The sequence below is a fragment of the Pinus tabuliformis genome, chromosome 5_2 (genome assembly GCF_031772625.1).
Source record: "Pinus tabuliformis cultivar Carrire ecotype Pingquan chromosome 5_2, CPIR1, whole genome shotgun sequence".
In the NCBI taxonomy this organism is placed as follows: Eukaryota; Viridiplantae; Streptophyta; class Pinopsida; order Pinales; family Pinaceae; genus Pinus; species Pinus tabuliformis.
In genome coordinates this window covers 797,265,122-797,288,006 of record NC_142306.1, presented here as the reverse complement: position 1 = coordinate 797,288,006, position 22,885 = coordinate 797,265,122, and the positions used below count along the sequence as shown (strand labels likewise).

Below are 22,885 nucleotides of genomic sequence, written 5' to 3'. Positions count from 1 at the left end.
TATATTCATGTTTGTATCCTCTTCGCGAGGCTCAACCCTCATCATCTACATGTTCTGGGTCGGTTGTAGAGGTTGTGCCCCCTTCTCATGTATCCTTGCTATAGTACGGGGAAATCTTCAGTCTCCTGGTTGAACTGAGTACAATATCGGCATGATAGATGCATCAAGTTTGTGCATTATCGTGCGTAGTATCCTGGTCCTCCACAATTAAAGAAAATTACCTATCCCCGACCTCTACCAGGTCCTCCTCCGCCTCGGCCTCATCTGCGCCCCTGAAAGCCTATTCACGCTACCCCAACACCCTGATCAAGAGGTCGTGTTTCTGCCTGAACTCTATATGCATGTTTTCTTTCCATCATCAACTCATAACTATGGTAATTTTTCTTGTCATGACCCACCGATTGACAGAAGTTGCAGAAGAGATGTTGCGGCGTCTGTACAATTTTTTGCAGCAAATGGCAATTGTCAGTCACATGTTTTCCTACTACCTGACAGATAGCACACCATAGTGAAGGCCCTATGCTTGGTCCTGCTTCAGCTTCTGGCCTTAGAGGCAGTGGTCCTACTACTACAACATAATTCACGAAGACCAGACAGTGATCTTTGTCATTCCCTTGTCCTTTGCATTTTAGGCACCAAACTTCTTCGTGCACCTCTAGTTGAACTGTTCTATCATTCTTCAGACTCTATAGTTCTAAGAAAGGGTTCTGCAACTGCACATGAATCTGTTGAACCCCCAGATTCGGATCTTGCATTGGTGTTTCATGCAGTCTCATTACAATCTCCAAGGCTTCTGCCTGGGTCCCAATATTCTATTGCAATAACACAACCCTTAAGTGAGGCAGGAGCGAAGCCACAAACCATTCGTGGTGTTGCCCATCTGTCAAATTCATATTAGCTTCATGGATCTTACACTTCAATCTCTGATCTAGCTCCCAGGGTGTCTCGCCCGGTTTCATCATGATTTCTTTGAACCCCACAATTGACTGTGCTTCAGACTTAGGTCTACTGAATTCTTTATTCAATGCGGTCTGGATATCTGCCAATGTAGCTGTTGGGTTATCAGTACAGTACTTAATGTACCAAGTTAGTGCACGTTCCTGCAAAGCACTAACCAAGGTTTCCTTCTTCATTTGATCATCCGTGATACCCTGAGCTTCCCATACAACCTTTGCGATGAACCAGAATTGGTCTGGATCCTCATTCCCCAAACCTTTGAACACAATCAACTTTACTAAATTTTCCATACAAAACTGTGGTGGAGGTGACGATGGTGTGGGCGAGGGTGTCAGTGGTGGAGGTGAAGATGGAAGCGGTGTGGGTGGATGTGGTATTCAAGGGAACCCCTACCTTATCAACTGAATAGCGCTCTGCGGAGAGGTCTATGATGCTCCTTCATCGTCACCCAGAGGATTTTCAATCAGCGAGCTATATTCAGGGCCCCTTCTCCCTCCGTTCCTGTAAGCCCTTCGACTTCACATAGCCCCAAACATCAAGTTAACTGCATAACCCACTTTTCACATAATAGCATCTTAATCCAAGTATTTAAAGACCTTAAATACTTACCTCACGGTCCTTTGAAGAAACGTTGCTCTACTTCACTGTAACTAACCAAAGTATCAACCGTGAACTCCGTTACAAACCCTCCTATGATATGATCGAGCCAGTGATCGACAATGCATGTGATCTTATCTTCAGAGGATTCCAATATTTGCACTAACTCTGGGGTCCAAACAATCAGACCGTCAAGCCTCCACCTCCCCAGGCCATCTGATAATTTCGTGATCCACTCGTATAACTCAACTGGGAAGGAACATAAGAAGATTTCGTGTATCTCTGTGTACAGATATATGTCCAACCACTATTATTTCGTCAATCATAGATTCCTGTTCTCCTGTGCCACGAATTCGTGGATCTTTCTATCTAACCAGTCTTCAATCTCTTTCTTAGTTGGATTCCAGTGATGTGACATCACACGTCTCTCATGCAGATCCCGGTCCTAGCAACGGAACCATTTGTTGGCTTGATGAGCCCTAACCCAAGTTAAACGTTAGTCAGCCAAGCAAATCCCTACACTACTGGCCCTTTCAGAATCAGTCCGCGGAGCGTGGACCGAAGTCTCACCTGAAGCAATATGGGGGGATGCAAGAACCAAGTTTTCGCACCTTGAGATGGTTGTGATGTCGGTTTTATACCTTCAAATCTATCCTCGCATAGATCAATAAGCCTTTTAGGGCTTATCGATATACTTCTCGTATTCATCCTTTGAACCTCCGCAAAGGTATACGATCATTCTTCGTACAACCCTAACAGGTGAGTCAGGCACTTACGCGCCTCTGTAACTACTATACTGTATAATTACCTGAATTATCTTAAGCATTGAACTAGTTTAACATCCATTATGATTATCTTCACGTAACATATGTCTTTACTTGCGTTCATATAACAAAGGGAAACATATAGATTCACGCATCAGAATGGGTCCACACAGCTACAAGGGTCCATGCACTTAGCTGCAGAATTCTACCCTAGGCCTCTGCACACTAGTTTTTCAACACCCGGAGGTAACCGCACAAGACATTGTGGTGCATTCCCAGGTTTCTTCATTGTTTTAGCGAAGGTCCCTGCAGCTCGAGTCGTCTTTGTGCCTTGACCTGGATTATATTCAATATTATGTACCCATGTTCCTATACGTATATCGGCGGATGGTATGCAATTTCCTACTTGATAATGCAGATCGAGTATGTCGTATCTATAAGCCTGGGGGCATGGCCAAGAAGAGCCCGCTGACTAATACTATGACTATGACTATTCTCTAAGGGGCGCTCTTCCACCCGGCCTTCATTCGCTACTATGCGAACAAGGAAAGGTAAGGTATGGGCTATCAAATTATGGGGTTGGTGGTAGCCGCCTAAGTTGAACGAGGTCGAAGGTTTGGACCAATTGCAATTCATCACCATCTTGCCTGCTTCCGATTGATGACCAGCTAATATATAAGTGTTGACCTAAGTCGCCGCACCATCACTGTGTGTGCTAGGGCTCGGCTCCCGAACTGTACGTGGGCTGCCTCATACGGCTCTTCCTAAGACCCAATTTGTGTGTGTAGGTTCATAATTTGTTACGGCAACATAGATCTATAGTGACAGAATGGAGGTGTTCCCAGAATGAACTATAGATCTACGTTGCTTACCTGAGCATAATGTAAGGGATATCCTTGCACTCGGAAGCACAAGAGGCAAAGCCTCTTTCCTACGCTAAGGCTTTTGCTCTTAGCTCTTCACATACCCATTTACATCAATGAATCAAATTTACTTAGCTACTACTACTACTAAGAGACTCTTAAAATACTTCATTTTATACAATCCCATGGTCCATGGACCACAGGTAGATCTCTAAAGCCGACATGACTCGCGGACCATGGGTAGATCTCTAAAGCCGACATGAATTACACAAAGGAAGGGAAGAAAACCCTTGTTGACTCTTTACATTTTCTCGCTCTGCGGCCACAAAATGCAGAGACTCTACATTATTTTATACAAAATTTGGGGTTTTAACCCCAAAACTTGGGCTTTTGACCCAAAAAATGACTCTAGGGGAACCCGTTCCCAAAAACAATATTGAAGATAAATTTCTAAGTCATTGGAGAGTAATCTCCTACTTCTTAATAATTCTCAACCATGACAATTTATTTTTTTTATAAGGAAAAATTTGAAGATAAATCTAAAGGATATTTCCCCACATTCACAAATGACATCCCTAATAAATCATCAATATAAACTAATATACTCAACTTAGAAGAATTTAACCAAATACATACTACCTGAACTAAACCAAATACATGCTACATGAACTAGGAAAATGCTCACAACAAAAGTAAATTCAACTAAACTCTTAAGCTAAATAACCACAATATTATTAAAAAGATATTCTATTAATTTATGTGATATTAAACCCTTCATTCTTTCATACCCTAAAGTTCCATTTAAACGACTTAAAACTGAAGTAAAGACATAGTACGGGGAACAAACTTGCACCAAGAAAAAAACGTAAGGGGATTGAAAGCAATGATCAAACTTGAAGGATCGGTCTTAATTTCAATTAGAAGGGCATATATTCATGCTTCTCTTCCATTATGAAAAGATTAAAAAAAAGGAATTTTAATTGATAATAGTATATTATCTTCATATTTCATTTTCACAAGAAAAAAACCAACAATATTCATGTTAATTGAAAATTGTTACATATAGCAGAATTTTCAAAATATACCCCATTTCACATATAGCTTTATAGCAATTGTTAGAGTGGAGATTAAAATCTTAACTATGTTTGAGTGTGCAGCAAAAAGTAGTGAGAACACAAAGTATTATGATATTTTGAGTGTGTCAAAAAGTGGCACACTTGATGAGTTGAAGAAGGCTTATAGAAAAGATGCCATCAAAAATCACCTTGATAAGGGTGGGGATCCAGAAATATTCAAAGAATTGGCTCAAGATTACAAATTCTTGAGTGATCCAGAAAAAAAGGGAGATATATGATTAGTTGGAGAATATGAGTTGAAAGAGGGAATCATAAGAGGCAATTCTTCCCATAATCCCTTTGACATATTTGAGTCATTCTTTGGAGGTTCTTTTGGATGATCTAGTTTTGGAGGTGGTAGCTCAAGGGGCAGAACACAAAATCAAGTTGAAGATGTTGTACATATTATGAAGGTTTCTCTGGAAGACCTATGCAATGGAACATCCAGAAAGATATCACTCTCTAGAAATGTTATATGTTAAGCTATCACTCTCCAAAAGTGTTATATGTTCAAAGTTTAAGGGGAAATGCTCTAAATCTAGTGCTTCTGGGTGATGCATGGAAGCCGGTAGTTTAAACTTTCCTAAATGACAATTTATAGCACACTTTCTAATAAAATTTTTATTGGAGTTAAAAATGTTACTGCAATGGTCAATTTTTAAAACTTTTTGAAGAATCAAAAGTATATAGATTCCCCTCATGAAAAGTATGAAATCTATTTGGATAATCGTTCAACCCATCACAACATCATAAATGTTTGGAAATCTAGTAGATTAAGTGTCCTGTTAGGTTTGAATGTAAAATATAATGAAATCCAACGATATCACACACTCATTTAAAACATTATGATAAGAATTTTCACCAAACTTTCTTATAAGATTGATTGTTTATCCATTTCCCAACTCATCAGAACTCAACAGAACTTTTAGAGAATTAATATTAAATATTCTATTATAGTGTGTTTAAAGCCTTTCCAAGAGTAAATTGTCCCTGTATTGTATCCATCAAATTTTAGCATTAGATTCAGTTATATATTGCTTTGCTATAAAGAGATGCCAAGGTTTTGGTATGAAGGTTTCTATTAGGAAACTAGTTTGGGGATGATACAATAAATGCAACATGTCTGCCCTGATTGTAGATGCTCAGTGATAGGGATAATTGTGGTCACTTGTAGTGTAAAGGGACCAAATTTGTTCAAGGCAAGAAAGTACTAAAGGTACACATTGAGAATGGAATGCAACATGGAAAGAGGATAGTGTTTCAGGGTGAAACGGATGAGGTATCGAACACTATAACTTGGAACATTTTTTTTATACTGCAATTGAAAGACCACTCTAAGTTCAAATGAAAGGGTGATGATCTCTATTTTGAGCACACACTAAATTTGACAAAGGTATTGTGTGGATTCTAATTTCCCCTTACCTTGATGGAAGGCCACTAGAGATAATCAAACCTGGCCAATACAAAGCAATAAATGAAAGTATGCATCAATATCAAAGGCCTTTCCTAAAAGGTCATATGTACATTCATTTCAATGTTGAGTTTCCATATTCCGGAGTAATTTCCCCGTAACAATGTAAGGCATTGGATGCTATCCTGCCACCACATCTAGCTACTTATATGATAGACATGTAGTTGGATGAATGTAAAGAGACAAGTCAATATTGAGGATGAACTAAGAAGGAAGTAGAAGCAATAGTAGAAAGAAGCATATGAAGAGGATGACGAACCTCAAGGTCACCATGTGCAGTGTGAACAACAAAAATTTAGGCTGGTTTGTGAGAGATGACTGTGTGAAATGTGCATTGTATTATGTGATTAAGCATCTTCTTGGAAATTTTATTCAGTTGAGATGAAGGCGAATACGTAAAATAATTCTTATGAATTTTGTCACAATTTAATGAATGATTACAAATGGTTGCGGTGATTCTATCTATGTGAAGAAGCATGGATCTGAGTTTAATTCATCAAATTGAGAAGTAGATGCAAGACACATGGTAATAATGCTCATCTTGTGGAATAGACAATTAATATCCCCCAGTTGGAAATACATTTTTTGCATAATGTATTTGTAACAACTTCAACTTGTAAATGGTGTTGACAAAGATAGTCAAGTGAGTCTATAACTCAGGTCAAAGATCGATTCTCTGAGGATTTCTCTGCGTTAAGCAATGTAAAAAAAATCAAATTTCTGGTTGTTGAATCATTGACCAAGGTGTGGTCAATTCATGAGATTTGGTGCAATTCCAAATGGGAATGTCATTGTTCGCGTACTAAAATACCCACTCCTAGTCCCAAGATACTCCATTGATTTAATGAGATTGAATGATGATAAGAATTGTGTTTCTAGTTATATGGTGTCTCTATAAAATATAGTAGAAACCCATTTCAGACCAAGGTTGTAAGGTGATAGAATTCACATGACCAAATATTTTCTTTTGGGTTTTAGAATTGGCATAGAGATAGATACTCTTTTGGGTTGTCGAGAAATGCCTGTAAAAATGGCTCTTTCATAGTTGCAAAAATGGAAAATGACTCTTTCACTGCTTGTAATAGGAAGGACTGATAAATGCCTTGCCCCCATGTCTAAATGATTGATAACTCTTTCTCAAGTCTAAAAGAAAAGGATTGCTACCGCTCATGATACAACCCATACCTGACATAGATTGATTGGGAAAGATACCAAGTTCCCTTTCAACAAATGCAACCAGATGAAAGGAAAACTGCTTAATTCATGGAGAAGATTCACTCCCCGACCACTGGGAGGGCAGTGGATTTCTATTAATAAAAATGCTATTTTGAGGAGTCCTAGATCCCATCATTGGGAACTCAAACTAGGTTTTATTATCTATAAACTATACCCTTTTGGAACGTTTATCTTAGATAACTAGTGTTTTCCAAGCATCAAATGGGGCAATAAAAGAAAATCCTCAGCAGTGGGCACTCGCCCAGAGTAATAGTAACCAGGTAAGATTATGGAACCATTAATTAGGTCGTTAGGCCTTCTTTTCAATTAGTCGACTGTCTACATTTTTAATGTCCATTTGACATCTGTGCACAGATTTTTAGGGCCACCCTTCTGCTCTTCACTGACATCTATGTGCATTTTCATAATATTCGTCATGGTCTTCATCCTTCAGTTACTTGTCATGGTCTTCATCCTTCACTTGTCATGGTCTTCATCCTTCAGTTACTAGCGAAACTCGTCATGGTCTTCATTTACGGGCGGAATGGTGGGCATTTCTGTTATGGGCAGAAACAACCAATGGATGGCAAAAACCGATGGATGCGTTCCACTCGATGCCTCATCTCCATGCAGAGATTGTAAACTGCCCTTCTCTCTTAAAATCCAAGCACTTCAGCTACGGAGATAATCAATCACGCATGACCTTATAGTGCTCTTGTATAACCCCTAACATAGAAGCCTAATTCGGTGTATTCGAGCAGTCAACAGGAGCCTTATTCTGGCAGGTAGTGACACCAAGAATCAGAAATCCTCTCCCATTATTTTCTATGGCCTGTCCCTAGCCGAAGTGCATCTATTCCTGCTAGAGAAGGTCTACTGGCAATGGAAGATCATTGTACGAAAGTTGCTGTTACAGGTGAACACAAAATATGGCTTCAGTGATTCAGAGCTCCCCACCGTTCGACGATTTTTCTATGACACATATTCGCAGTGCATCAATGGAAGCATTTTCAATGGTTTGAAGATGGAATTTGTGTCATGTAGCATGGAGTTGTTGCAGTCCTGCGGTATAAGTGATCGACAATTGACAGGGGCTCGAGTTCTATCGACGCTTGTGAATAAAGATGAGTTTTCTAGTGACACTTTGAGGGTGATCGTAAGCATGCGAGATGTGGTGGAGAGGCTAATAGAGATGCTAAATTGGAAGAACCATCAGGAGCAAGGGATTCGAAGAGCGGCTGCAGAGATCATCTCCAAATTGGTTAAGAAAGACAGGAATCACGTCCGGGTCACGACCATCGCTGGCTCCATGGAATCTATTGCGTCTTTTCTTTATGATAGCAACCAGATTGAAATCCATTCAAGGCAGTACGGAGATGCATATAATTACATGGTTTTCATTATGCTAGGACTGTGGCTACTAAAAAGCTTGGCCATCAAGCACGAAAAATGTGCTAAAATCGGAAGCAGCAGAGGGCTGCTTCCCAAAATCATAGGACTCAAAAAACTAAATCCTAATGTGCTTGAATCCCAGATCAAGATGACAGAGCTCGCTCTAGAGCTTATGAGAATGTTGACAAGTAGTATAGGCTCGACTGTAAAGGCCTTCAGGAGAGGCATCTTGGAGATAGTCTTCTCCATAAGTAATCTAAGAGATGTTATTCATTAAAGAGAAGTAACGACGCATGGTTTGCAAATCTTGGCCATCGACACATTGACGATTCTGGCTCTCAAAGAAGAGTGTAAGGACCTGCGGTCCTTGGCACGACCACCGGCACGAAGTGCGACTTGACTTGGTGAACGAGCGAGTTGGAACATGGACGAAGTGCGAGCTTGGACAGAAATGTGCAAAGGAAAAGTTAATAATGCGCATGAGGAAGTGAAGCGGCGGTGTTTATATGGCATGGGGATCATTGGCTCAACCCACGGGCCAACCTACATGTGGAGCGACTTGAATGAAGGCCGACATACAAAACGGGCGAAGAGTTGTGATGTGTAGGGCGTTTGGAAAGTTGGCTTGGGCAGCATGACTTTCCCAACCAACGATATAAGTAAATGGTGCGATGAGGAATTTGGAGGCAAGCAATTCGAGCGAAGTCTTTCGGTGGCAAGTGGAGTGCGAAGGGAAGGTAGAGCCACAGCAACCAGGCGCAGTTCTAATGCACCTATCCTTGGGCAGCTCCACACAAAGATAAGCACGAAGACTTGGGAGAAAGGCAAGGGCGCGGGTGAAGGCGCCCGATGTTCAGTGAAGGTGCAGGTGGTGACTTGGGTAAAGTCGCCCACCCAACGTGTAGGTGGAAACGCGGAGGTGAACAGGGACTCGGGTAGGTCGCTCGCCCGTGCGTGTGAAGGGTGACTTGGGTAGGTCGCCCGCCCGTCGTGCAAGAGGAAATGCGGGATGACTCGGCTGAGGTCGCCTGCCCGTCGTGCAGCAGTAAACAAAGTTCGGTTGAGGAGTGCGGTTGGCAGCTCATGTGAGGGTGCGCCCGCCCAACTCGGGCAAGGAACTTTGGTTGGCACACGAAGGTGTGGCCTTGTTGTAAAATTGGCTAAGTATGAAACTTGGTGTTTCCAAGTATACTTGTAAAGCTTTGTAAACATTGTAAAGTTGTATAATATATTGAATTCGGGTAGACTCATTGTTCAGGGAGTTGCCCCTCCCTTTATACTGTGCAATTGTGTTCTTCATGTATAATTGCTGATGATAATGAATGTGTATGGGTTTTCATTGGTATAAAGGAAACGTAATAATTACTTGGTTGAGAAACACAAACTAAGTAGGACAAGCGGTTAGGCGTAGTCCATGAAAATAAGTGTTGGTGAAAAGAAAGTGTTCGGTGGTGCCGCACCTCGCCAAGAGAAGTTGAAAGACTACCGCCGGCCTAGGGGCATGACAGGTGGTATTGGAGCAGGTTCACAGTGGGTGAAGCCAGTGTATTGGAGCATATTATTAGAGCTCGTGAACAGGTTCAGGTGTTGAAGCATTGAAGCTGATACACATCTTGACAAGTGTTTGGAGTTGGTTGATGACAGTGGAAGCAGGTACTTGCAGGTGAAGGAAGTTGGTTTCACATACAAGTGGAACAAGAGCTGGTTCAAGGTGCAGGGAACTTGGTGAAGCTGGTAGATGGTCAATACTAGATCACAAAGGAGGAAGCTATTAGAAATGGCAGGTGAATCTCAGGTTGGAGAATCTAGCCATGTTGCGAAGGATGCTTTGCTAGCTTTCATCGAAAAAGTGTTGGAAAGAATGGAGGAATTAGAGTCTTACTAGACTAAGAAGATGGACTTGGTCATGAAAGATCAAGAGGATACTTCGAAGATGAGGGAAGAACTCGATGAACTCTGGGCTCAACATGAGTACACTGATCTTAAGTGTATAAAACTTGAAAATGAAGTCAAGGAGATTGGAGAAGCGAGGGATCGAGGTCTGGCAGAGATCTTGAACTTGCAAAAATATCTTGATGAAGCCAGAGATGAGATTGCGGTGTTGGAGAAGGCCGTGAGGCATAAATCAGGTGGAGGAGTGCCTCATGTGAAAGTCAAGGAACCAGAACCTTATGATGATACAAGAAGTGCAAATACTCTTGGTAACTTTCTTTGGGATATGGAGAAATACTTGGAACGCTTGGGTTTATCCGATGATGAGACAAAGGTGAAAGTGGCTGCTCAATTCTTAACGAAGGATGCTAAGATGTGGTGGCGAAGGAGGATGGATTAGATTGCCAATGGCAGTGCTGATGACATAACTTCGTGGGATGACATGAAAAAGTCTTTGCAGACCCACTTTAGTCCTCAGGATGAAACATGGGAAGCAAGGATGAAGATTAAGTTTATAAAGCAGACAAGGAGCCTACAGACATATCAACGGGAGTTTGCAAGTGTAGTTCTGGAACTTTCTGACATGGTGGAGAGGGACAAGGTGTTCAACTTCATTATTGGATTGAATCCTTAGGCACACAATGAAGTGAAGAGGCAGAAGATTAAGACACTTGAGGAAGCTTTTGCTTCTGTGGATCGACTGGTGGAGCATTATGATGAGACTTCTGATGAGCAGAAGAAGAAGTCCAATAAGCTGAAAGAGAAGAAGAAGGATGATGCTTCGAAATCGGATGATAAGACGAAGACGAAGAAAGCCTTGAAGTGTTGGATATGTGTTGAACCACATACGGTGAAGAATTGTCCTTCAAGACCGAAAGTGGCCGCTATTGCACAGTCTAATACAAAGAATGAAGAAGCTTCTGTGGGGATGATGCAGATTCTTGGAGCTGCTATTGCTACAGAGGTGATCTCTCGGAGAGATCCTGAGAGGAATAGTTTGGAGTATGTTCGGATGAAGATTGGGAGTGCTGATATACTCACTATGGTGGATAGTGGGGCTACTCACAACTTCATGAGTGAAGATACTGCAAGAAGGATTGGGCTAAAATTTGTACCGGTGAAGGCACAAATGAAGACAGTGAATTCTCCTCCTGATTGTGTTCTTGGTGTAGCTGAAAGAGTGGACACAACACTAGGTGAGTGGACCGGGAAAGTCGACTTCACTATAGTGCGGATTGATGACTATGAAGCTGTACTAGGGATGGAATTCTTGAAACAATTTGATGTTATGATTGTTCCACATTTGAAGAAGCTGTACATTTACGATGGAAGGGAAGATGTACCCATTGGTGTTCCAACCATTGGTGTGACAAGACCTGATTGTAAACTGGCAATGATGTAGATGGAAGATGAGAAGCGCATGGAAGATATGAGTAAGCGGTTGTCTACTGTTGAGGCAAATCTTACTGAGCAGTCATTGGTTATCAGGACACTATCTGATAGTATCTTGGATTTGTCAAGAAGGCTAGAGGAGGTTGAGGATGATGATGACGAGGAGGTTTATGTGAGACCAAATATCCATGAGGAGGATCATGTTGCATATCTATAGAGGATGGAGATAGAAGATCCTAACAGATGGATTGAGCTTATTAGTGAAGGTGAGCCTTCAGGGTCTACTCCCTCTACATCTTTTTAGATGACATAGAAGATGGGGCTCATTGTTAGCTACTCATGGTAGTGAGTCCTTAAAACAAGTTGAGCAGGTATGACAGATGGTGCAGGAATGGTTCAGCATTAAGCATCATGACATGTTGCAGATGGGATGGAGTTTTCATGGACCTGAGCATGGATGAGATTCTTGGCGAGTCCAGGATGTTGCAGAATCTGAGATAGACTGGTGAAGGCATAAGGATGGACATTCTTATGATTTGAGTGTGACAGTTGGACTGATCACCCGATTAGTTCATGTCATGGGGGCTAGCAGTGTACCAGAGAGATGTTGGCATCAGGCAGGAGGACAGTTCACAAGATGGGACGACACATGATGGAAATGGTGGTTCTTCATATGTTGCAGGGATGTTTGCAGTATGGGGAGGAGTCGATATCATGGACCAAGGATGAGACAGTTAGCGATGATGATCTTGGTGGATGGTTACCAGGATGGGATGTTGTCGAGGACGACAACAACTTCAGGCGGAGGAGGATGTAAGGACCTGCAGTCCTTGGCACGACCACTGGCACGAAGTGCGACTTGACTTGGTGAATGAGCGAGTTGGAACATGGATGAAGTGCGAGCTTGGACAGAAATGTGCGAAGGACAAGTTAATAATGCGATGAGGAAGTGAAGTGACAGTGTTTATATGGCATGGGGATCATTGGCTCAACCCACGGGCCAACCTACATGTGGAGCGACTTGAATGAAGGCCAACATACAAAACGAGCGAAGAGTTGCGATGTGTAGGGCATTTGGCAAGTTGGCTTGGGTAGCGTGACTTACCCAACCAACGATATAAGTAAACGGTGCAATGAGGCATTTGGAGGCAAGCAATTCGAGCAAAGTCTTTTGGTGGCAAGTGGAGTGCGAAGGGAAGGTAAAGCCGCAACAATGAGGCGCAATTCTAATGCGCCTATCCTTGAGCATCTCCACACGAAGATAAGCACGCAGACTTGGGAGAAAGGCTAGGGCACGGGTGAAGGCGCCCGACGTTCGGTGAAGGTGCGGGTGGTGACTTGGGTAAAGTCGCCCGCCCAATGTGTAGGTGGAAACGCGGAGGTGAACAGGGACTCGGGTAGGTCGTCCGCCTGCGTGTGTGAAGGGTGACTCGGGTAGGTCGCCTGCCCGTCGTGCAAGAAGAAACGCGGGATGACTCAGGTGAGGTCGCCCGCTCGTCATGCAGCAGTAAACGAAGTTCGGTTGAGGAGTGCGGTTGGCAGCTCATGTGAGGGCGGGCCTGCCCAACTCAGGCAAGGAACTTTGGTTGGCACACGAAGGTATGACCTTGTTGTAAAATTGGATAAATATGAAACTTGGTGTTTCCAAGTATACTTGTAAAGCTTTGTAAACATTGTAAAGTTTTATAATATATTGAATTCGGGCAGACTCATTGTTCTGGGAGTTGCCCCTCCCTTTATACTATCAATTGTGTTCTTCGTGTATAATTGCTGATGATAATGAATGTGTATGGGTGTTCATTGGTATAAAGGAAACATAATAATTACTTGGTTGAGAAGCACAAACTAAGTAGGACAAGTGGTTAGGTGTAGTCCATGAACATAAATATTGGTGAAAAGAAATTGTTCAGTGGTGCTGCACCTCGCCAAGAGCGGTTGAAAGACTACTGCTGGCATGGGGGCGTGATAAAGAGGGTCGAGAGAGCATTGACGACACTAGCGGTGCTTTGCGTTGTCTCTTCTCTGCGTTTCACATGGAGAGGATTAATATTAATATTAATATTACAAGAGGACCGGGCGACGATGAAATGAGGGAGCTCGTGAGGAAGGCAGGAGAAGCCCTGGCTCTGCTTTCACTGGAGAATAAACAAAATTGCAGAAGAATGATGAGCCTTAAGCTGCGGAAAAATCGCCTGAATTTGATCGCGAGCCTCATCTCTGTGTTGGATAACTAATTCGGGGTTTTTATGTTGTGAGGATTCTTCGGAATCTGTGCTCATATTTAGAGGCAAATTACGTTAAATTGAGGAAAGCCACTGCAACGACAACAAAGGTAGAAGAATGTATTCAATTAATAGCATTTCTTTTTGAAATTACAACTCTGCATTGGGGCTCGATCTCACAACAGTTTTATCCGATGGATTAATTTATTGTGATATTTTTTTGTCAGGTCTTGAAGTTTGTGATGGAGAAACGAGGTGAGCATCAGGAAGCAACAATAGGACTTGCTGCTCAGATCTTCAAGTTCATAACCAAATCGGATTTCGATCGTCTGTTCGAAGAATCCAACGGTATAACAAGGAGATCGTTGATTTTGGAACTTGTAAGGGTTCTCGGGAGGCACCCGCGTCCGTCAAAGGAGTTTCTGAGTATTAGAAGATTTAGCATCGAGCTTCTGATCGGTGTCATGGAGATGGACAGGGTTGCAATATTAAGCAGTTTAAGCATGGAAATGAGATCGGAATTGGAGGAGGCTCTGGAGGCAGTGATGGAGACGACGTCGGAGTTGGAGAGTTACAGTACATTCTCCGGCAGTGTGGGATTGAGTAGGCATCGTCTACCTATTTCATCCCTCGTAGAGTCTGCCATGGACTTGCTTCGTGATTAATCGCTCTGTCATGATTAGATGGAAAAAGCAGATGTGGCCGACGGCCCAATCATGGGAGAAAATATCCATAAAAGACAAAATATTTGGGAGAAAATATCTGGGAAAAAAACAAAATATTTGGGAGAAAATATCTGTAAAAAACAAAATATTTACTGAGATATACTTCCGAATGTTGGTCATGACTACATGTAGTCGGGAGATGAGAGTCATTGAAATTTTGTAAGCTGGTAACCGTAACTTTAGATCCACTCCAAACATGTTTTATTTCATTTCGTTTTAATATTTTTATTTAAGAATAAGTTTCAATCAACCTATGAATATAGGTATATTTATATGATCAATATATATTCATTTTGATTTTTTATTTATCTGAAGTTTATAGAAATTAAATATTTCAATATGCAAAAAAAATTCTACATAATATTTGAAGAAATTTTTATATGGTTAAAAATTTGAATTTTGTTAACTTTTAATAGATTTCAAGTTAAGAAATTTATGATGATTTTGAGCAACACTAATAAAATATTTTAATTATAATATTTTTTTTTTTTCACTTAATTTATATATATACATATTTGACATATGTTATGTTAATACTTTCTCTCTTATATTCAAAAGTAAATAACATATATCAATAAAATATAATATCTTTGTTTTTGTTATTGATATATTTTAAAAAGTTAGATGTAGCCAACATATTAAGTAATTGCAAATCTATATTATATCTTTAATTAGAAAACACCTCACCTGTAAATGAAAAAAACACTTTTTGGCTCTTTATATATATATATACAATGGTTAAATTCATTTACTCAATCTGCATATTGAAATATTTGATTTAAAACTCTCTGGAAACTTTTTTTGGGCTAATAATCTTTTTAAAATGTTATATATCTTTTTTTTTGTGTAAGTTAGAAGATTATATTATAGAACAGAGTATAATACAAAAAATCTGCCGAGGCAGATCAAAGCAGGGATGTACAATAAACGAGAGCTAATCACCTGCTTAGAAGTTCAAACACAAAAAGACCAAATAGAAGCTCACCGCGCAGGGTGGCTCGAACAGAGCAAAACAAAACCTTAACACTGATACTGCCGACACATTACAGTAAGAAACAACAACACAAACAGACTTATGCCGAGACAGAAAGAAAGCAGAGGAGAACTACACAGGTGCCTCCTTAGATGTATTTGCCCATCTGGCCGATGGTGTCCAGTCCTATCTCCCGCACATGGCGATCCACCTTCGCTTGCATTGCTTCAAGGGACTCGGGCTTGTACTCTTCAGTGGTAGCCGGCTGTGGGGTCGGAGGAGCCGTGTTGATAGTGTCTCTCAGAAGCCTGATGAGCAGCGTTAGCATCCGATTGAGAGTCTTAACCGCCTCATGCACAGTGGAGATCTTGTTGTCCAGCGCGCTATTGTAATCAACAATCTTAGCCATTTGCGCCTCCGTGAGGTTCACCTCTGTGACAATGTGCTGCTTCTCCTTTTCAATCGACTCCAGAGCCTTGGCTATAAGGGTCTTGGTGCGCCAGCTCTCCGCCTTTGTCCTGACAAATTGAGTTGCCCTTTTCGAGGGGGTTCCCGGGTCCTTCAGCCAGTCCACCTCCTCTGCAATTTCCTCCTCCGTTCGCCCTTCCTCCTCCTGCTTGGCTTGTGCTTCCAGTTCAGCAATCTTCCGTTTGATTCTTGCTACTGTCCGGGTTTCATAACCTCCCTTGGCCTCCTGGAGGTCCCGGTTTGCTGCTGCGCAACGACTTCCTCCCGCATCCATCACCGACGCTTCGTGCCTCTTCCGACTTAAGCAAATTCTGTTTACAGTCTCGTTCTCAATACTAACTTGAAGAACTGTGAGGAAGACAGGGCAGTTGCCCGCTGCTTTATAGCGAATTCCCTTGTGCATCCTCATGAGGATGGTGTTAATGCCGTTGAAGGTGGGAGTACTTTGATAATAAGTGTGATTGAGGATCGCACAAGCGGAGCTGACGCAGGTCGAATAGGATTGCAAATGGCTGCTCCCAATCTGACTGACCTTAAGCCATGTGTTTGGTACTTTCCATCGGTGGGGATGGTGGAAGGTTGTGCTTGAGATGCCCCGTATGCCTGCATGCTCGATCTTAATCCGCGGAGCCTTGTTCCACCTCTCCTCAAGCAGGATTGCCATTAATGTCATTGAAACCTTGCTATACGGATCCACGCCATGCGTATTGATTGTGCTTTTGCTGATGTTGTGCATTCCGTTTCTCGATCTGTAATGATCGCCTTTCTGAAAAACCTGCCGCCGCCAGGATCTCCACCGTTTGAGACGTCCTGTCATCCCGTAGTATGGTTTGGCCTTACATCCATGACCGGTATCCTTAGAATTCCGGTACCAAAGCCGAATGCCATCACCAATTAAGGTTGGCTGGCCTGGAGTAAATCTTTTTCCGCCAGCTGTTCGCATGTAACTTTGATGATTGGGCAAGCGACCTCCTGCCAACACCTGTCCATAACATTGTTCGGGTTGTCAGCTCCATAGTTTGCCAAAAAATCCGCCAATCCATTAGCCTTTCTCCTTACGGTCTGGAAGACTAGGCCTCTCATCTCCGTAATTAGTTCTGCTATGCTCTCCGTTGCTTTGGCTAGCCTCCAGTGTCTGGTAGCCTTGCTGATGCTCGTTCCTGCTTGTAGGCGTTTAGCCGCCATGATGGCCAGGAGTGAGTCCCCCTCGACTATTACATTTCCTCGCCGGAGATTCCTTAGAATTTTTAAGCCCTGCTCAAGCGCAGCAAACTCTGCTTCATTATTTGTACTTTCGCCCAGAGCTCTGCAGAAAATATGGATGATTTCCCCAGCCTGATTGCGAATGGCACCACCAATGCCTGTTGTACCTGGGTTGCCCCGCGAAGCCCCATCAAAGTTCAATTTCAGGCCACCCTCAGGAGGGCACTGCCATTTTAAGATTTGCGATGAAGGTTGTGAAGAATTTCCCCCTGTTGGTTGATTACTGGACGCTTCCAATTGAAACACCTTTAAGATTTGTAAGTCCTGAATCGTAGGTTTTTCATCTGCTTCTACCTTACATTTTGCCTGTATGAGCTGTTTGATGTTAATTGTTATAGAATCTTGTGCTAATTCTAGGCTTCGAGTTTCTTCTCTGAAAATTCTCCGGTTTCGCTCTTTCCATATTGTCCAAACAATAAAGCCGGGGGCAGATTTCCAGATACTTTCCACTCTGTTCACTCTAGAAAATTTACTCCTCCAGTTGGTGATAGTTTCCTGGATGGAGTCTCTGTTCCGGTCAGAAGCTCCAAGAATGTTTTCCATCCAGTGCCAGAGCTGGGAGGCCCAATCACAGGAGTTAAAAAGGTGATTCATTGTTTCCTCCTCCTTTGTGCACATAGGACATCTGGAGGGTCCCCTGAACCCTTTTTTCATTAAGTTCTCCCAAGTGAGAGTCCTCTTCTGCATAAGTAGCCAGAGAAAAGTTCTGATCTTCGGCCATTGAAGGCTGTCCCAAACTTTAGTGGCCCAGGGCATTATGTTCGGTTGTTCTTCCCCCTCTATGATGCTCCTAGCCTCTTTCAGGGAAAAGTCCCCGTTGCCTTTTGGACCCCATCTGAGCTTGTCATTTTCAGCAGCAACTCGAATTTTCCTTTTTAAGATTCGTTGATTTAGATCTTGAATGGTTTCCTGAGTGTGTTCATTGTGGGTGGAGTCGAAAACCATCCACTCCCTCCAATCCTGGTCTTCACTGTTGGGAGTCCAGTATTGACTCACTTTGAATCTGCCCTCATTTTGATGAATATGTTTCAGGGGAAGGAGTTGAGGGGAATCCAATTTGGGAGACTGCTGCCAGGCATCCTCCCAGAAGAGAGCTTGATTGCCATTTCTTATCTCCCAGAAGCTATAGTCCTGGACAATGCTTCTATTGGCTTGAGCATGATTCCATATCGGTGAGCCGTTGGGGGTATCCTGCATTCTTATTAGGTCTAGATAGTTGTTGTTTGGCATATACTTCTCCTTCCAGTGAGTTGCCCAGGGAAGGCTCGTTTCTGAGATCCACTTCCACCAAATCTTGGCTCCGCAGATTTTGTTTACTGTCGAGGGATCAACTAAATTCAGACCCCCCCTGTTCTTAGGTTTACATAGCTTCTGCCAGGCTACTAGAGACCATTTTTTCTTCTCGCTGCTTCCACTCCACAGAAAGGAACGTTGGATGACTCGTATTTGGTTTAAAACCCCTTTCGGAGCCGGAAGAATAGAGAGCATATATTGAGGAATGGCCTGCAAAACCACTTTTGTTAGAATTAATCTGCCTGCAAAATTCAAGGCCCTGTTGGTCCAATGTTTACACTTCCTTTCCATGCTAGCTAGGACTTTCTCCCAATGTCCTTTCTGCCACGGTTTTAGAGTTAGGGGGGCACCAAGGTATCTTGATGGTAAAGAGCCAATTTTAAACCCCAGAAGTCGGGAGAGATGAGATTGGATAGCTTGATGCGTGTTGAAGAAGAAAAGAGTGGATTTGGGGAAGTTAATCTCCATGCCCGAGGCTTGGCTGAACAAGTTGAGGATATCTCTGTAGGCCAAGGCTTCTTTTACTGTGGGGGAGCCATGTAACATGGTGTCGTCCACAAACTGTTGATGAGTTGTGGCTGGACAGGCTCTAATTGGTTGTAGACCTCTAATTTGACCTTCTACTTTTTTCCTGGCTATCAATCTGCTAAGGCCTTCCATGAGAATGACAAACAGAAAGGGGGACAGGGGATCTCCCTGTCTGATGCCTCTGGTGGGGTGGAAGGGAGCAGAGGGAACACCATTCACCAGGATGGAGTATCTGGGCGATTTGATGAGGGCTAGAATCCACTTGATCCATTGTCTACTAAATCCAAAAGCTGCTAACACTGCTTCCAAATAAGACCAGCTTACCTTGTCATATGCTTTGGATAGGTCTAACTGCATGAGCATACCAGCTTCTTTTCGCGAATGAAGAGAGTGAATCATCTCCTGGGCAAGCAAGATATTGTCCATAATTTGCCTTCCCTCCACATAGCCAGACTGTTCTTGCGATATGATGCCGGGGAGGATAGCCTTCAGTCTGTTCGCTATGACTTTTGAAATGATTTTATAGATGACATTACAGAGTGCTATGGGTCTGAATTTTTCCGGAGTGTTAGCCTCCTCCACTTTGGGCACAAGAGCGATGAAGGTGGAGTTTAAAGATTTAAGGATGGTTTTGGATCGTCTTGAGTCTTCCACAATCTCCCAAATGTCTTGCTTGACGATGTTCCAGCAGGCTTTGTAAAAGTTGATGGTGAAACCATCCGGACCCGGAGCTTTGTCATTGGGCATGCTTCTAACTGCCTCCTCAACTTCTTCCATAGTAATTGTTCTTCTAAGGGTCCAGTTCTGCTCTTCTGTGATCATTCTTGGTATGACATTGGTGATTTCTTTGATGGCTTCCTCCCTATTAATCCCTGGTTCTTGCGCTATGAGGCTGAAGTGGTTTGTTAGGGAGGCTGAAATTTCATTATGATTTCTGATGATAACACCCTCACTGTTTTTTAGCTCCAGTATTTTGTTGGCGCTTCTGTAGTCCATGGCTGATCTGTGGAAGAACTTGGTATTTTGCTCCCCTTCTTTCAACCAAAGGATTCTAGATTTCTGCTTCCACAATGTTTCTTCCTGCTTGCATCTGTTGTGCCATTGCTGAGTTAGCTCGTCTTCTAGCTTGCTGGTTTCCTCCTCTCTGCGTCCTGCCATGCCTTCCTTGTGAATCTGTTCCAGCTTGTTTTCGATGATGGCCTTCTCCTGAAATATATTTCCGAAAACGTTTTTGTTCCAATCCTTCAGTTTCATTTTGATGTTTTTTAATTTCTGTTGAAGAATATACATTTTGGAGCCTTCCTCCCCTAAGGGCTCTGACCACCATTTTTCCACCATCGTGAGGAAGGTTGGGTGTTCTATCCAGAACTTTTCAAACCTGAAGGGTTTGTTTCTGGGGGTGCCCTGTATCTCAACGGCTAGTGATATCGGCCAGTGGTCTGAACCTCCACTAGGGAGGATGTTTGATTCAACAGCCGTCCCATCTAAAATCAGGCTTTCTGAGACTAAAAAACGGTCCAGTCTGGATGAAATGAGCCTTTCGCCCCCCCTTCTGTTGTTCCAAGTATAATTGCCACTCTTGGGATAAACATCAACCAGTTTTGCATTGTCTATGAAACTTATGAAGGCCTCTCCATCCCTGTGTAGTTTCCTTAGGCCTCCTTTTTTCTCCAGGAGGGAGGTTATCATATTGAAATCTCCCCCCAAAATGAGTTTAGCATCATGGTGCCTATCTATGAATTTGGTTAAAGAATCTAGGAAACTAATTTTATCTTCTAGCTTCTGAGGACTATAGACATTGATGCATAAAAAAGATGATGAGTTACCTGTGGGCTGCACTTCCAGTGCCAGGTAATTTTTGCTAGCTTCAGCTGTTATAAGCTGGTATCTTCTTGTATCCCAGAAGGTCGCTAAGCCCCCTTCTCGTCCTTTACTTCCGATCTCCAAAACTTCAAGATTTCTCCCTAACTTCCCTCGTAGCCTGTCTATGAGAGCGCTGTTGCATTTGGTTTCTTGTAGAAACAGCATGTCCGGGTTATACTTTTCCATCTTCCGTTTCAGAACCCTCTGTTTGGCCTGACTGCTTATCCCTCTTGCGTTCCATGAGACAATCTTCATAGTTAAATATTTGGTTGGAAGGACGGGTAGTCACTTAACTGCCTTATCAAACCGGCATTGATTAACATCTCTCCGAGTTCCTGTAGGTGTTCTATGCTTGTCTTGCGGCCTCTTCGGCGTTTGTGTCTCGAGCCTGAGGTCCTTCCTAGCAGTGTTTGGTAGTGAGGTGAGCCTCCCTTGATTATACCTAGCTTTCTCTTCTGTGTTTCCATTATTGCCTTCTGCCGCGCTATAAAGAGGTTATTGACCTTCCTTATTTCTTCCTCCGGTACTGCTTCAATCCCTTTGGCTTTCCAGCTTTCTACGAGCGCGGTTAGGTCCATCCCGTCCATTGCTAGGGTTTCTTCTAGCTCCAAATCCTCACTCCCTGCTTCACTTGTTAGCATATCTGTTTCTTCTTCCGTTTCTACTGTTCTGTCCTGCATATGGATTTCTCCTGTGATTGCTTCGTCCGTCCTTCCTTCCCCTGTGGGTTTTTCCGGATCCTCTTGCCCTGCCTCCCTGTTGGGCATATCCTGCTTTTCCTCCGAGTCCGTCTCCAGGTCTAGGATCTCAAAGGGATTACTGAAATAATTTCTTTCTGTGTTTCCTTTCGTGTTCCTCCTCCTGTTGGCCCGCTGCCTGTTCTTGGGTTTGGTGAAGTTGTTCTTGTCTCTGGTGTTCTGTATTTTCTCTTCTTCTGCCTCCTTTCTGTTCAAAGGACAATCCCTTACCAGATGTCCATGCTCGTGGCATTTTCGACATCTAAAAGGTATTTGCTCGTAGTCTAGTGCCTGAAAGTATTCTTCATCCCTATATTCGAGCCATACCCCCTCGTGTAGCGCCCCTGAAACATCCAGTTCTACACAGATTCTAGCATAGGTTGTGTATCTTTTCTGCATGGTGGCTTCCGATGCTTTAACAAAGGTCCCGAGCTTGTCCCCTATTTGCTTGAGTGCATTCAAACCCCAATAATCGATTGGGAGAGAAAAAAGTCTGATCCAGACAGGCACCTGGGTAAAAGTCTCCTTCTCTGGGACGAAGTTTGGCCTCCAAGGTCTCATGTATAATCCTGCTGCTGCAAGGAAATATGGGCCGCCCTCAAACACTCTATCCTTGTCTTCTAGACTTGTGAAGACAACTGTAAAAAATCCTTTAGCTCCTAAATGTAACTGCACATCCCCTTTTGGCTTCCACTGCTGTCTTATCCATTGGCACAGAGTCCTCTCAGATGGCCAGATTCCCATAAATTTGCAGATGATGGCATGTTCAGCCATGTGTTCCCTGTAGGCTTGGATTTCAGGGTCGATGATTGTAACCCGCAGGCTGTCTTCTTTTTTAGGCTTACATGCGTTGCTGGTCACGTGGGTTCTTTTGGGGGTCGCGCTTGTCTCCCCCTCCTTCTCCGGATGGATTATTCCCTTATTTTTTGGTTCTTTGTCTTTTGTAGGTTGTTCCTTCTCATTTTCTGAGGGCTGCGACTTGTCAGCAGTTTTGTCTTGTTTATCAGCATTATTCTGCTTCTCTGTATTCCCGTCTTCTGAGGTCTTGTCTGTCTTGTCAGACATTATTGGCCTTTTTTCCTTGTTTTTCCTGCTGCTTTGCATCCTGCTGTTCA

General features: G+C 42.8%; 2 pseudogenes; both read left to right on the top strand.

The window, feature by feature from the left end:
- Nucleotides 1-4,322: 4,322 nt before the first annotated feature.
- Nucleotides 4,323-5,986, top strand: LOC149161720 (dnaJ protein homolog 2-like; annotated as a pseudogene).
- Nucleotides 5,987-8,006: 2,020 nt separating this feature from the next.
- On the top strand, nucleotides 8,007-14,608 carry LOC149161719 (uncharacterized; annotated as a pseudogene).
- Nucleotides 14,609-22,885: the final 8,277 nt, after the last annotated feature.